Here is a 13,982-nt window from a genome sequence, read left to right as displayed (position 1 = left end):
AATTTAGGTATGAATTTCATTGGCTGTTACCAATTACCTATATAGATAGCATTTACTGTTATTAGCTCTGTTTCATAAGTACTAGGGGAGACAGTGAAGTCATAATAGATTTCACCTGTTTGCAAACAGGGATGAAAAGGAAAAAGGACAATCCACGTATTACAGGACTTCGAAGGTTGAAAGATACATTTCCCCTCTACCTTTAGCTTGGTAAAACATTTTCAAGGGAAGACATTCCCTCAGGGCAAAAACTAAATCAAAAGGTCACTAAAGCAAGGAAAAGACCAAACCAACCATGTGGCCTTAGTACCTTTTCTTAGAATCTTACGGGTTTAAGTCAGACACCAGTAAATTCTTTTAGTCTGAAAAATATTTGTAAGTGAAGGTGGAGAAGAGAGCAACGGTGCACTCCCTGAAGGTCTAATAAACTCAAAATTTCTACAATTCAGTACATTTAAAGCCTCTCAAAGCACTGAGAGTCTTACTATCTGCACGAACTAAAACCAAATAATTAAAAAGTATTCTTCAAAAGATTACATATAAAATGTGCTCCCAGTTTGGATAGAAAGAAATAGTGGCTGCTGGAAATGTCAAGTGACCGAGTGGTTTAAAATAACTCCAATATCGTTTAACTTGCTGTATGTCAGGTACAAGATATAACACTATGGAAAAATGTAAATACACATAATAAATGCCACCAAAGTGTTGAAACACTATGCACAAGTGGCATTCACACTGGCTTTTGGTTTCCTTATTTGTAAAAAGATAAAGATTTTAAGCATTCTCTGAGGTTCCTTTCAGCTCATTTTTGATTCTATAATACTAAAATACAAAGTTCTATCTTATAGGCCATCTTAACCTGTGAAATAGAAATTTCTTCCCTTCTTTAGGAAAATTATACTGCAGTCCAAAAATAAGTTAATGTACAGGAGTTCCCGTCGTGGCGCAGCAGAAACGAATCTGACTAGGAACCATGAGGTTGTGGGTTCAATCCCTGGCCTCCCTCAGTGGGTTAAGGATCCAGTGTTGCTGTGAACTGTGGCGTAGGTGGCAGACTCGGCTTGGATCTGGCGAGGCTGTGGCTGCGGTGTAGGCCAGCAGCTGTAGCTCTAATTAGACCCCTAGCGTTGGAACCTCCATATGCCGAGGTGCGGCCCTAAAAAAGGGGAAAAAAAAAAAAAAAAGAAGACAAAAATAAGTAATGTACAGATAGGTGTTATTTGATTAAGTTTTCCAAGATTCTAAAAACTATGGGCTGAATGGGAAAAACTCTTTTGAAAGTCATCTGAAGGAATTTCATTACATATGCAGACAGGGTCATGTGCTTAATTACAGAGGCTTCTAGAGGCCAAGTATTAGTTCCTTAAGTGTGCTTAGAATTTTATTTAATTCCCAAATCACCGTTTAGTTTCCATAAAAATTATTGTATAAAATCCTCAGAGGAACTGGTCTATATCTGAATGGTTTTTCATTTATCAGGATAAAATGCTGAAGCATATTTTCATGTTCTTTAATAGAATATGTTCCCATAAAAGTGGGACAATTTGGTTCAATGCTGCAAATAAATCACATGAAAATAGTTGTCAAAGATAGAATAAAAACAGCACCTCGCATATTATATATTAAAAACATTCTAAAGAATGTGTAATATTGCCATCCAATACTATTTATTTTTAGTTCCCATATTTGCCACACATTATGCCCTGAGATAAAAAAAAAATTACACTATACAACTACCAAATGTGAGTCATGTCAATCATACACGGGTCAATAAAAAAATATCATGTTCAATAGAATTTAAAGTCACCAAACTTATTAATAATGTATGAGTTGACTGTTTACAAACATTCTAAAAGCTATTCCTCTTGTCAAACTCAATCCATAAATTTTACGACACTGACATAGTGGGGGATGTTAACTGCTGTCATTTCTTAGAAAAAGATCAGTAAAACCTTGCTGAAATAGGAGGCCGAGCTGAAAGTGATCACTTTCCTCACGTTTTATGACATTCTCAAGATTCGCCATGAAGATCCTCTCTAAGGAAGCCTTCCTGGGAAGCTCCACAGAATTCAGGATTGCAAGCTCTCCTATATAGAACCGGTTGTCATTGTTATGTGATATTCACTGAACACTCATGATGAAGTTTGTGCGGACTGGAACAGAAGTGAGCCCAATGTTAAATCTAAGCGAGATGAGCGCTACAGGAGCCACTGAAAGGAAGTCAATGAATTCGGTCCTGCCTGTCACTCCTAGAAAGTCACCAGGAAGACACATCATCCCAAATGCAGAGAAGAGAGAAATTTCTCTTTCCCCTTCCTCTTTCTTCACGGTGTTAGTCAAGACTGAGACTCCAACAGCAACACACAGACATGCACAGTCTCTGAGAACTGATGACGCACTTGTACCACACCAAGTTAGAAGGAATGCAATTCTGGGAGACATCTTGCTTTTTGCATCTTCCTCCCCCTTTGCTTTCTCCTAAGGGCTTGTAGGCTGCCCTCTTGTTTGGCTGTCAACTGGGTAGACGGACATCAATAAGCCCAAGTATCCTCTTAATCCTAATTTAATTCCTCTACATTTACATTACTTTATTAGTTTAATTTTGTTTCTGCCTTACTTTTTCCTCTTACATACTGGCATCAACCCATCCTCCCAGACCAGAGCTTCTGACTTTGATCTGTCTGGGAACCATTCTGCTCCAGGTGCTTCACTCAGGTTTGTTCTGACTTCGCTGCAGTTTGGATGCTGCACTCTCATTTCTTTGCCCTCTTGCTTCCTTTGTATTCTTTTGTGCTCCACAGGAGAGCTGGATATTTCTCTGACCTTTTGTTTGCCAATCCCATACACCCCAGCCTGACAGCCTGGGAAACAGCCGAGACAGAAGCCAGGGCTGCCATCCTTTCTGCGCTGTTCACAGGAGTGCTGACATTTCAAACCTGGGAACAGCAGGAAGGGGATCCCTGTCTTTACCACTATGGGAAACAAACCTTTCCTTCTAGTTGGGTCTAGAAAGACACCCCTCTTTTTTTTTTTTTTTTCTTTTTTTGCTTTCCAGGGCCGTACCCATGGTATATGGAAATTCACAGGATAGGGGTCGATTTGGAGCTACATCTGCTGGCCTACGCCACAATCACAGCAACGTGGGATCCAAGACTAGTCTGCAACCTACACCACAGCTCACACCAATGCCAGATCCTTAACCCACTGAGCGAAGCCAGGAATTGCACCCACATCCCAATGGACTAGTCAGATTCATCTTGCTGGGCCACAATGGGAATGCCGCCACCACCCCCCACCCCCGTTTTCTCATATTATCTATTTACTTATCATTGTTAACAAAGTCTTTCTTGTCTAAGAGAACTGGTTCCAATAATTTTCACACTTTATTTTTAACTTATCAGTCTTTTCTGGTTTTTTTTTGTTTTGTTTTTAAATCTCCTCAAACCTAAAAATAGCAGGAAAGCTATTTTCTCTAGAAACTCATTTTTTTTTTCCTAGTGCTATCACTATATTTCTTCTCATCTTCACTTCAAAACTTCACACCTCTTCTTTCTCACCACCTACTCCTCATTCCTTGTTTTAAACCTTTCTTTTGCAAGCTTCACTGAGTAAATTTTCTCTTGAGGATGAGCAATGACTCCCTAATCTCCAAAGCCACTGGGCTTCATATCTCATTAAAATCTTCTATGGTATTTAGCAGTATTTCATTGGATTTTGTACTTGAGGCTTTGGCTTTTAACTCACTATGTCACTATACCGCCTTCTAAGGCTAGATTTCCTCTTCAGATCCAACAGGTGTGAGTTCTCACAAAGGTTATATCATTGACTCTCTTCTCGCTTTACATACTCTCCACAAAATTTTCTACCTTTATAAATTCAGCTACCACTTTTGTACCCGGCGTGTTACAATTCTCCACCCCTCATGTCAATCTTTTTCCTAAGTTATATTCTTTTCATGTCTTACGGTTTCCGAGACATTTTCAGAAGGATACCCCACTGGTATCCTGGTGTTAAATTCCCCTAGGTCTGTAAATCACAAAAAAACAAAACAAAAAAAAAAAGAGGTCGATCCTTAGGCTGAAAGACCCTGAGTCCTTTCTTTTTCCCTTTTCTTTTATGTCTTTTTTCATTAATAGCTCTAGATTGCATCTTTCTTTCCATTTGTCTTTTTGATCACCATGGTTCACACCTCTGTTCCCCTCGCACCATCCCCTAAGGAACTGTCTCATTGTCAGTTTCCCATCCTTGCCTCCCACACCTCTCCATACATCCAGCTTCTTTTCAGAATTCATTTCCTAAAAGTACTCCTCACATTTAGTTACTCCACCACTCAAAATTTTCAAAGGAACCCCAGAGCCTTGAATCCATGACATTACAAAATTTGACTACATTAAATTTGTCTTGCTCATTTTTACCATTCTCTACATTTTAAATTGCCTAACACTCTATCAGGAAACACTCATCCCAAAAGATATTTATAGGCATCACATGGAAATCATCAGGTAGTCTTGAGAAATTTTTTGCTTAATGATGTATTTATTGGAGTTCCCCCTGTGGCACAAAGGGATCAGCAGCATCTTGGGAGCCCTGGGATACAGGTTGGATCCTTGGCCCAGTGCGGTGAGTTAAGGATCTAGCATTGCTGCAGCTTCGGCGTGGGTCACAACTGTGGTTCAGATCTGATCCTTGGCCTGGGAACTTCATATGCTGCAAGGCAGCCAAAAAACAAACAAAACAAACAAATGACATATTTATTTCACAATTTCTTGATGTCTTCACCATGTTAATAGGCATTTCAATTTGCTTCAGTTCTAGAATGAAGTCCCAGACTTGTTTAGTACAGAAAACCTTTTTTTTTTCCCCAAGAAATTCACCTTCCCTCCATTTACCCAACTCTCCTATATTGTCACATGATGAAACCACACCTACCTTCTATACAAATAAACAATGCCTGTCAAGATAAAATCAAAAAATAATTTCTGAGAAAGGAAAAAAACTCCCATCTCTAAATTCTCAAATAAAACTATTTGGTTATACTACAGTATTTCAATTTGTTTTCAAAATTACTCATGCCTTTCTCCCATCTGGGACTGTACCTACCTTGAGACAATGACCCATGAAGAAGTCATATTTATAATCTCTATTTTACCTATCCCAGGAACCTCAGCTGAGTAAAGGGCTTCATTCCAGGATATGCAAAACGTTACACTATTTTTTAAAGGAATAATTCGCTTCTTCTAGCCCTCGGGATAGAAAAATTCATGTACGTTCAATTATATAAACTAGCCCTTAAAAAACATTATCATTATTTCATAATCATTAAACCCAGTAATTATTTGTTACTCATGCAATCCTAAAATAGAGATTGGTGCTAGAATAATTATCTGGAGTTAATGATAAAGCTTAGAGCTATTCAATGGATTTAGTTTAAAAGATTGAATTTATTTCAGTAAAAGGGGTATAGGTTTCACAAATAAAAAAAAAATTGGGGAGTTCCTGTTGTGGCGCAGTGGTTAACGAAGCCGACTAGGAACCACGAGGTTGCAGGTTCAATCCCTGGCCTTGCTCAGTGGGTTAAGGATCTGGCGTTGCTGTGAGTTGTGGTGTGGGGTCGCAGACGCAACTGGGATCCTGCATTGCTGTGGCTCTGGCGTCGGCCGGCGGCTACAGCTCTGATCAGACCCCTAGCCTGGGAACCTCCATATGCTGCAGGAGCGGCTCAAGAAAAGGCAAAAAGACACAGACACACAGACACACACACACACACACACACACAATTAAGGCCAGCTGAGTTCTTGTCAAATGTTTTGGAATTTCTAGGATTAATTTCACCCAGTTCCGTTTAATTCGAACATGAAAAATTTATCAACAAAGACCTTGAAGAATGAAGCTGTTTTCAAAAATTCCTGGGATCTCACAACTCTATCTGCTTCTGATCAGGTCCCTCTAAGCAGTGGAAATAATTAGATCTTTCAGCCTCATTCCGTCCTAGGAGGAGTTCAGACTGACTTAAGCATGCTCCTCAAGACCTAAGAAAAAATGACTTGAATGTCATTGATAAAAGTTATTCCCACAGTTGATGCTCTCAAAGGAGAGAATAACAGAGCGATCCCCATCCAAATACAAGAGATTAAGAAATGCTCTAGATTGAATCGCTATTTGCAATATTATGTTCAGTCACACTTGACCTTAAAAGGGGCTACAAAATGAGTACTCCCCATCCCTTTTCATCCCCCACCATGCTTATACCATGTTCTATCTGGATGCACTTTCTGGTGAACAGGGAGATTATTATGGCAGATAATTTGGTTAAGAAAAATGCTATCAACATTTTTCTACTATTTTTTAAGCAGTTCTATTTTTTTTTTTAAATGTTTGCAATGGGCCATGGAGGCTTCCAGATTCAAAGAAGAACAGTATATTTATTTATGCAGCAAGTTTGTTCTGATTCAAGTAAAACTGCAGTTCCAAATTATTCTTACAACGCTGGTGAACTGAAGATGATTCTAGGAACCTATTTGCATAAATTGACAATTCTGTTTTGTTGTCTTTTCTTTGTTGTGCTCTGTGGCTCTAGGCAGAAAGAAGAATGTATGGATACCCAAGAGAGAGTAAAACAATAAACAAGATGGATGGCATAGTGCCCACAATGTCCAGCCTTCAAATTCCAGAGGACAGAGTTTATAGACAGAAGCTAAATAAACTGTTTCCTGAGAGAATTTGAGGCTCCGAACATTGTGATGTTTTAAGATTCAGATGACAGGAGTTCTCGTTGTGGTTCAGTGGGTTAAAAACCCAACTTGTATCCATGAGGATGTGGGATCGGTCCCTGGCCTTGACCAGTGGGTTAAAGATCTGGCATTGCCACAAGCTGCAGCACAAGTCACAGATGCAGCTCAGATCCAGCACTGCTGTGGCTTGCAGCTACAGCTCTGATTCAGTCCCTAGACAGAACTCCCATATGCTGCAGGTATAGCTATAAAAAGAAAAAAAGAAAAAAATTCAGATGATAAAGTTTGGTGAAGATCAGACAGGAGGTATTTTTGCCATTACAGCCTGCACCCCAGCTTTGGGTCTTGCGGAATTAGTTACTTTGGAAACATCAGGAGACAAGGTCATTTACACAGGCAAGGTTTCCACCAAGGGCATTAGCAATGGTGAGAAATAGTAGTGGAAAAATTCCTTTGGTCTCTCTCTGATCTCATGTGCTTCCCGGAAATATTTGGTAGGAGACGTTTTGGAGAATTCAAGGTCCTTGTGAAGTCAAGTGAAGGGTGAAGAGTCAGAAAAGCTGACGTTACTCACAACAATCTAACTCTATATTCAGTCAATATTCAACAAATATCAGTTGAAAGCCTACTTTGCGCAAGCACAGTGGCACTACAACCCTGAACAAAATGAATTCTGACCCAGGGATGGATGTTTTGGTGGAGGAGAGAGGCAAAAAGAAAGTTACAAATATAAACAAGACAATTATAGATTGATGTCCTACATAAAAAAGTAAACAGGGTGTTATGATCGAGATTCATCATTCAGGGGTAGGGTTAAACAGAAAATGGTTTGCAAGTATAGTAGCCAATAAAAGCAAAATGTGAAAGAATTTCTTGTTTTACTTGCTCCTAAAGAGAAGCTAAAGAACCTTCTTCTCTCCTCCCTGCATTCTTCTCAATTCAAATGCAACAGCAATCAAGATAATTCATTCTCAGTCTAAGTGAAGAAGTAAGATTGGGTATAATTCCTATAATGTTCCAGATTGTTTTTTTCAAATCTGGTTAACTATTATATGGAAACACTGTATTGGAAGACACACCTCTTTCCAACTCATGCTCTATGATACTCAGCCCCAAGGTTCTTGAAATCTCTCGGGACAAACTCACTTATCCCCGCTTCAATTTTTCTTGCTATGGATCCTAGGGACTCAGCTCGTTTTCTAATCTTCTTGTCTCTTTCCTCTCTGTCCTCTGTAGAAGCTCTTCTCTTGAAATCAAGGTAGAACATTGTTTTTCACACCTTCCTTTTACCAGCATTCATTCATTCACTCAACATTTACTAGGATTTCATTTTATGGCAAAGACTGGGGCAGACATTGGAAATATAGATGATTAAGGCATAAAATATTGTCCCAGACCTATAAGATAACTCTTTCTAAGAGGTAAATTATGAAAGAGATGATGAAAGTATGGTAAATTCAGATTTCTATGAAGCTAAGAGGAGAAAAACCTAACTATACAGTGATAGTCAAGAAATAGTCTTGGGAGGAGCTTAAGTCACACTGATTTGGCTGAGCTGAGTCTTGAAAGATGAATGGGAAACATTCCTGGGACTGACTGAGGTAGGTTGATATTGGGAGTGATAACAGATGACAAAAAAATACCAGTTGGTATATCCTAGAAAAGAGAGATGGTATGACATTATGATATTGTTGGAGATAAATAACAATAGAAGGGCACATAAGTCCATTTGTCTAAAAGTTTTGTAAACTTACATTCTGTTTTTGGAGCCAGGAAATGATTTAGTTTGTATTTTAGAAAGTAATCTCATTGGTACAACCACTACGGAAAACAATATGGAGGTTCCTCGAAAAACTAAATATAGAACTATGATATGATCCAGCAATCCCACTCTCAGATATATGTCCAAAATGAAAACAAAAGTTTCATTCAAAAAGAACTATTGCAACACTATTCACAATAGCTAAGACATGGAAACCACCTAAATGTCCATTGACAGATGAATGGATTAAGAAGATGTGATACATACATAAAATGGAATCTGACTCAGCCATAAAAATGACAAAAATACCATTTGCAGCAACATGGATAGAACTAGAGATTCTAATAATAAGTGAAGTAAGTCAGCAAGAGAAAGACAATACCATATGGTATCACTTATATGTGGAATCTAAAATATGGCACAAATGATCCTATCTACAAAACAGAAACAGATCATGGACATGAAGAGCATACTTGTGACTATAGGGGGTGGGGGGAGAGAAGGGGATGAATGGGGAGTTTGGGGTTGGTCTATGCAAATTAGTACAATTAGAATGAATAAGTAATGGGGTCCTACTGTACAGCACAGGGGACTGTGTACAGTCTCTTGGGTTAGAACATGATGGAAAATAGTATGGAAAAAAAAGAATTTGTATGGAAGCTGTACAGCAGAAATTGAGGGAACATTATGAAAATAGTATAAAAAAATATATTTTGCCGTACAGCAGAAATTGAAGGAACATTGTAAAATCAACTATACTTTAACAAAAAATTTTAAAAAAAGAAAATAATCCCAGAGATAAGTCAGAGAAAATGGCTGAAGGGAGACAGAAAATATATCAACAAAGTAGTTAAATTCTATTGCATAAATCTAGAAAAGCCATGACAAAGCAGGGGCCATGGAGGCAGAAAGAAAGAAGGCAGACTTATTAAAAATAACAATAGCTACAATGATTTGTTAATGGATATACAATGTAAAAAAGAGGTAAATTGTGACATCAAAAACATAAAATATGGGAGAGGAGGTAAAGGGTTTTTGTATGTGACAGAAGTTAAATTATTAGCATAAAATAGATCATTACATCTATAAGATGTATTATGATAGCCTCATGGTAACCACAAAGCAAAAACCTACAGAAGGTACACGAAAGATCAAGAGAATTAAATTAAGGCATACCACTAAGGAAAATCAGCAATACGTAAAACAGTAAGAGAGAACAAAAGGAATAAGGGAGCTACAAATTAGTCAAAATACAATTAAAAAGATGGCATTACTAAGTCCTCACATATCAATAATTACTTTAAATGTAAATGGATTAAATTCTTAAATGATATAGAGTGGCTAAATGGACAAAAAAAAAAAAAACAGGACCCAACTATACGCTGCCTGTAAGAGGTTCACTTCAGATTTAAGAAATATTCTAATTTATGTAAATGTTATTTAAAATCTTCTGCATTTATAAAAAATATATATGATATAGAAGTTACATAGCAAATAGTAATGTTCATGAAAATACTATACTTAGGAATTGTATATTATCTTCCATCCTTCCATTTCCATTTATTGCAGTTTCTCTTTTTAATGTTAGATACTTTAATTCTTTAAAACATAAATTTATGACATTATAAATACTCAAAGAACTCTTAAAGACTAAGAGAAAAGTGATTTCCTAGTTTTCTATTTTCCAGGAATAACAGCCTCAGTTATTAATAAAGGCTGACTTGATTGTCTACGATTGTTTTTCAAGTACATTTGCTGTGCTTGAATAGCTAAATGATAATAAAAATCCAATAATTACTAAACAGATTTTATATAAGCATTCGGCTTACTGTTAGGAACAGACAAATGAGAAAAATTAGGAACTACGTAACATCAAGAAAGAAAAGAGCAAAACCACGTCAGCCTACTAACAAAGCACATTAAAATTATACTTTAAAAAGTTTAATTTAAAATGATTAGTTTATTCAAAATGAGTATGTCCTCAGTACAAAAGAAATTGAATTTTTTTCATCCAATTAGTGAAAGAGCATAGAAAAAAATACTAAAAAATGAGGTAAATTGTTTTTACCTAGAAGCATAATAAATCAGAAGCAAACTCTGTCAAATATTAGTCATTGAGAACATCAATCTGTACAATGACTCTGCTGTCAACTTTAGGTTTGAGGCTTAATCATTTCAGAAGCAAGGAAACCATGAGTCATATTTTACCTAAGACATTTGGGAACACATATTCATGCTGCTACCCTCATAAATTTCTTGACAATTTGCTTGAAGGTCAATTGGCAATGAAATAACAGAAATTTTAAGTTCTGAACAGATTATATGGAGGTGGATTTAATGAGGATTTAACGTACATTGTCATTTGGTCTCATGTACATGTCCACTGGGAAATATGAGATAGCCAGCAATACTAGTAAAACACATGGTCCTGAAGCGTACTTAATAAGTAAGTGCATAATGTGTAAGCCCTGAATAATATCAGAATATCTGACTCCAGGTCATTTTTTCTAAAGGGTTAGCTTTTTTTAAAAAAATTTATATCCAAAGAAGTATAATTCCTTAATTTTTGATATGTATACACATCATATTTATTTAAAGACACAATCATGGTAGCATACAAAGTTGGTCACAAATGATTCCCCTCTGTTTAAAGACTATCTACCTCTTTAAATAGTTTCCCTTCGCATTTACTCTGGGCTTGGCCATGTGACTTGTTGTATGTATTAATCTACCCAAAATATCATACATTAGGTGGCTTAAACATCAGAAACTTATGTTCTCACACCTCTGGAGGCCAGAAGTCCAAGGTCAGGTGCCAGTATGGTCAGGTTCTGGTGTTAGCATTTTTCTTGATTTGCAGAAAGCTACCTTCTTACTCTGTGCTTACATTGCCTTTTCTTGGTGCATGGGTACAGATAGAAATCAAGCTCTCTGGTGCCTCTGGTTATAAAGGCAATAATTCCAGCAGACTACACCCCCATTTTCATAAGTAATTACCTTCCAAAGGCCCCATCTCCAAATACTATTACTTTGGGGGTTAAGACTTCAAAATATGAACTGAGGAAGACACAAATATCCAGCCCATAACACTGTGGCTAAAGGAACAACTGCAGATATGAAACGAGCAGTTTCTTGTGCATTTGAGCCCTTCCTCTCTTGCTGTTCTTGGAACCCTTTTTATTACTACCCTGGAAGGAACTCAAGTCAGACTGCTGGATAATGACACACATGGCCTTGTCCCACCTTTGCTCTTGCTGAACCAGACTAGCTTACTTATGAGTAAAATGACGTGTGAGATGAGGATCAGTCCTACCGCTCTCTCAGCCAACAATAACCAGAGATTACAACTACTCTCCCCACTTGACTGGACTCCTGCAATATTAACCCTAATTCAGATGTAACCGAGGCTCATATATCACTCCTTGGACATTGTGATAAGAATTCCCCGTCACTTTATACAGTTCTACCATCAAAGGTCTTTCAGAAGAACTTTCTTTCTAGCATTCATTTCACAAATAAATACTGAACAGCTCTTATGCAGAAGACGTTTAATATGTTAGCATTAGGGGTACATGGTGGAACAAACATGTAGTTCATGCCCTCATAGAGTACACGACCATTTGGAGGTAACAACAAAGGAGGGAAATTATAATACTCTGTGGGAGCGATTCTCAACTGGAGTGATCTGAACCATCAAACATATAAAATAATTTAAGTGACCACTTTCTTAGTTCTCCCAATGATGTTACATAAATATTATGTACCTCGATGCACAGGAGACAAGTTGATTTAATCCATTCTAAGATTTATGACATTAGGTATAATTTTCTCATCAAAGGTGTAATGCTTTCATCAAACTCTAGTTGAGAAAAACTGGTCTATCATAACAACCACTGTACTTGGAAGTACAATTAAACCAGCCCAAGGAGATCATAAATAAGTTTTGGTTGATTCTTGAACAATGATTTAGTCAAGTGAAAAGAAATGACAAAAAATGATTCCGACAAGAATATTTTGCAAAGGTTCATAGTAACAGAAATGCTGGTAAACTTAGAGACTAACAGATAAAATTGACTAGTTCCTTCTTGTCAGACTACCAACAATGCCGCAGAAAATATCACAGCAGAGTCCAACAGGGACTGGAGTCATTCAGAAGAACTAACACACTGTATGAAACACATGGTTTCATCTTTATGAAGTGTTGCTAATGTTAAGTTAGTCCTATGGGTAAGAAATGGATATTGTGATATTTTCTTCATTGTTCTCAATGCCCTCCTACCTTATATGAGACAGTCATTTATTATTTTGATGATTTCAGCCTACATTGAAGAGAAGAAAAATGTATTAATTAAATGTTATTGTACAATGTTTTACTGCTAAAAAATTAAATATACTAAAAAGGATGAATAGTGAGTTAAAACAATATCCATCTTCACTGGCAGATGGTTTAGTTTACAAGTAACACAGTGTACCTCCTTACTGAGTTAGGTTTAATTTTGTTTAATATCATAGGAATCTCCAGTATTCATTCTACATTGATGACAGGGTCCTACTAGTATATTCCAGACCTTGTCTCAAGAAACAAGTGAATCTATTTACCAGTTACTGCCCAAAGAAACAACTCAGTACTAGTTATGCCAAAACTAACTCATCATCTTTGGTAGTTGTTCTACACGCAGATATAAAATGCTAAGAACTCTATCCAACAGGTTAGCTTCCTTATATGTAAGAGGATTATGTAGTGAAATCATCCTGACAGGCTTATTACACTGCTCAAAATTCCTGAATTCTATAAAAGCCTTTAAAGTTATTTTTATGACAGACGTAATAAAAATGGAAACTTCCCACTTACAAAATATCCCAAGTCAGAGTAAACTCTTTTATGCTTTATAGTGGGGAATTCCACAGCTTTACTAAAGCTTTGGTTCAAATAGCTGGCTAGATCCAAAACTGCATTTGAATTAAAGCAATTGACTACTGTAATCTATTCTCGCAAAATCATATTGGTCCAGAGACAGCACAGCCTTCCATCTAGGTAAGAATACAAGTGAGGCTCTTTTATTTTTATAAAATAATGTTATTTCTGCAACCCACACAATTAGAATTCAGAGCAGATCTATCTTATTGCAACAGGCAATAAAGAACTTCCAACCACTTCAGTCTTGATTATATGCTATTCAACTTCAGTCAAAAGTCAGCCAACAGATTAGGATATTTCTGTAAACATGCATTTAGATATAACCCCTCTACGGCAAGCACATGGTGATGAAAAATAAAATCTGAAAAGAGAAAACCAAATTAAATAAACAACCAAAATGATAATAATACTAACAACAACAACAATAAACATCTCCATTGCACAGTGTAGTGAAAGAATGAGTTTGCTGAAATCTGGAACCAGAAGCTGTCAATGGAGCAGAAGTTTACATTCTGCTTGATAGAGGGGACTCAAAGGGCTTCAAGGTGAGAGACAAGAAAGTCTGGCTCAC

The 13,982-nt window shown here is 37.0% G+C and overlaps 1 protein-coding gene across 9 annotated transcripts in view; it reads right to left on the bottom strand.

Annotated features, from left to right (window-relative positions):
* Positions 1–13,982, bottom strand: part of SLC16A7 (solute carrier family 16 member 7) — a 164,936-nt gene that overhangs the window by 74,642 nt on the left and 76,312 nt on the right. The gene's annotated exons all lie outside the window — the stretch shown is intronic.

This window comes from Sus scrofa, chromosome 5 (genome assembly GCF_054392235.1).
Source record: "Sus scrofa isolate SSC_HxYL_T2T_F1_AM1 chromosome 5, Sscrofa_HxYL_maternal_Yorkshire_Landrace_v2.0, whole genome shotgun sequence".
NCBI classification, from domain to species: domain Eukaryota; kingdom Metazoa; phylum Chordata; class Mammalia; order Artiodactyla; family Suidae; genus Sus; species Sus scrofa.
Note: the sequence above shows the minus strand (reverse complement) of the source record. Positions and strands in the feature narration are given on the sequence as shown.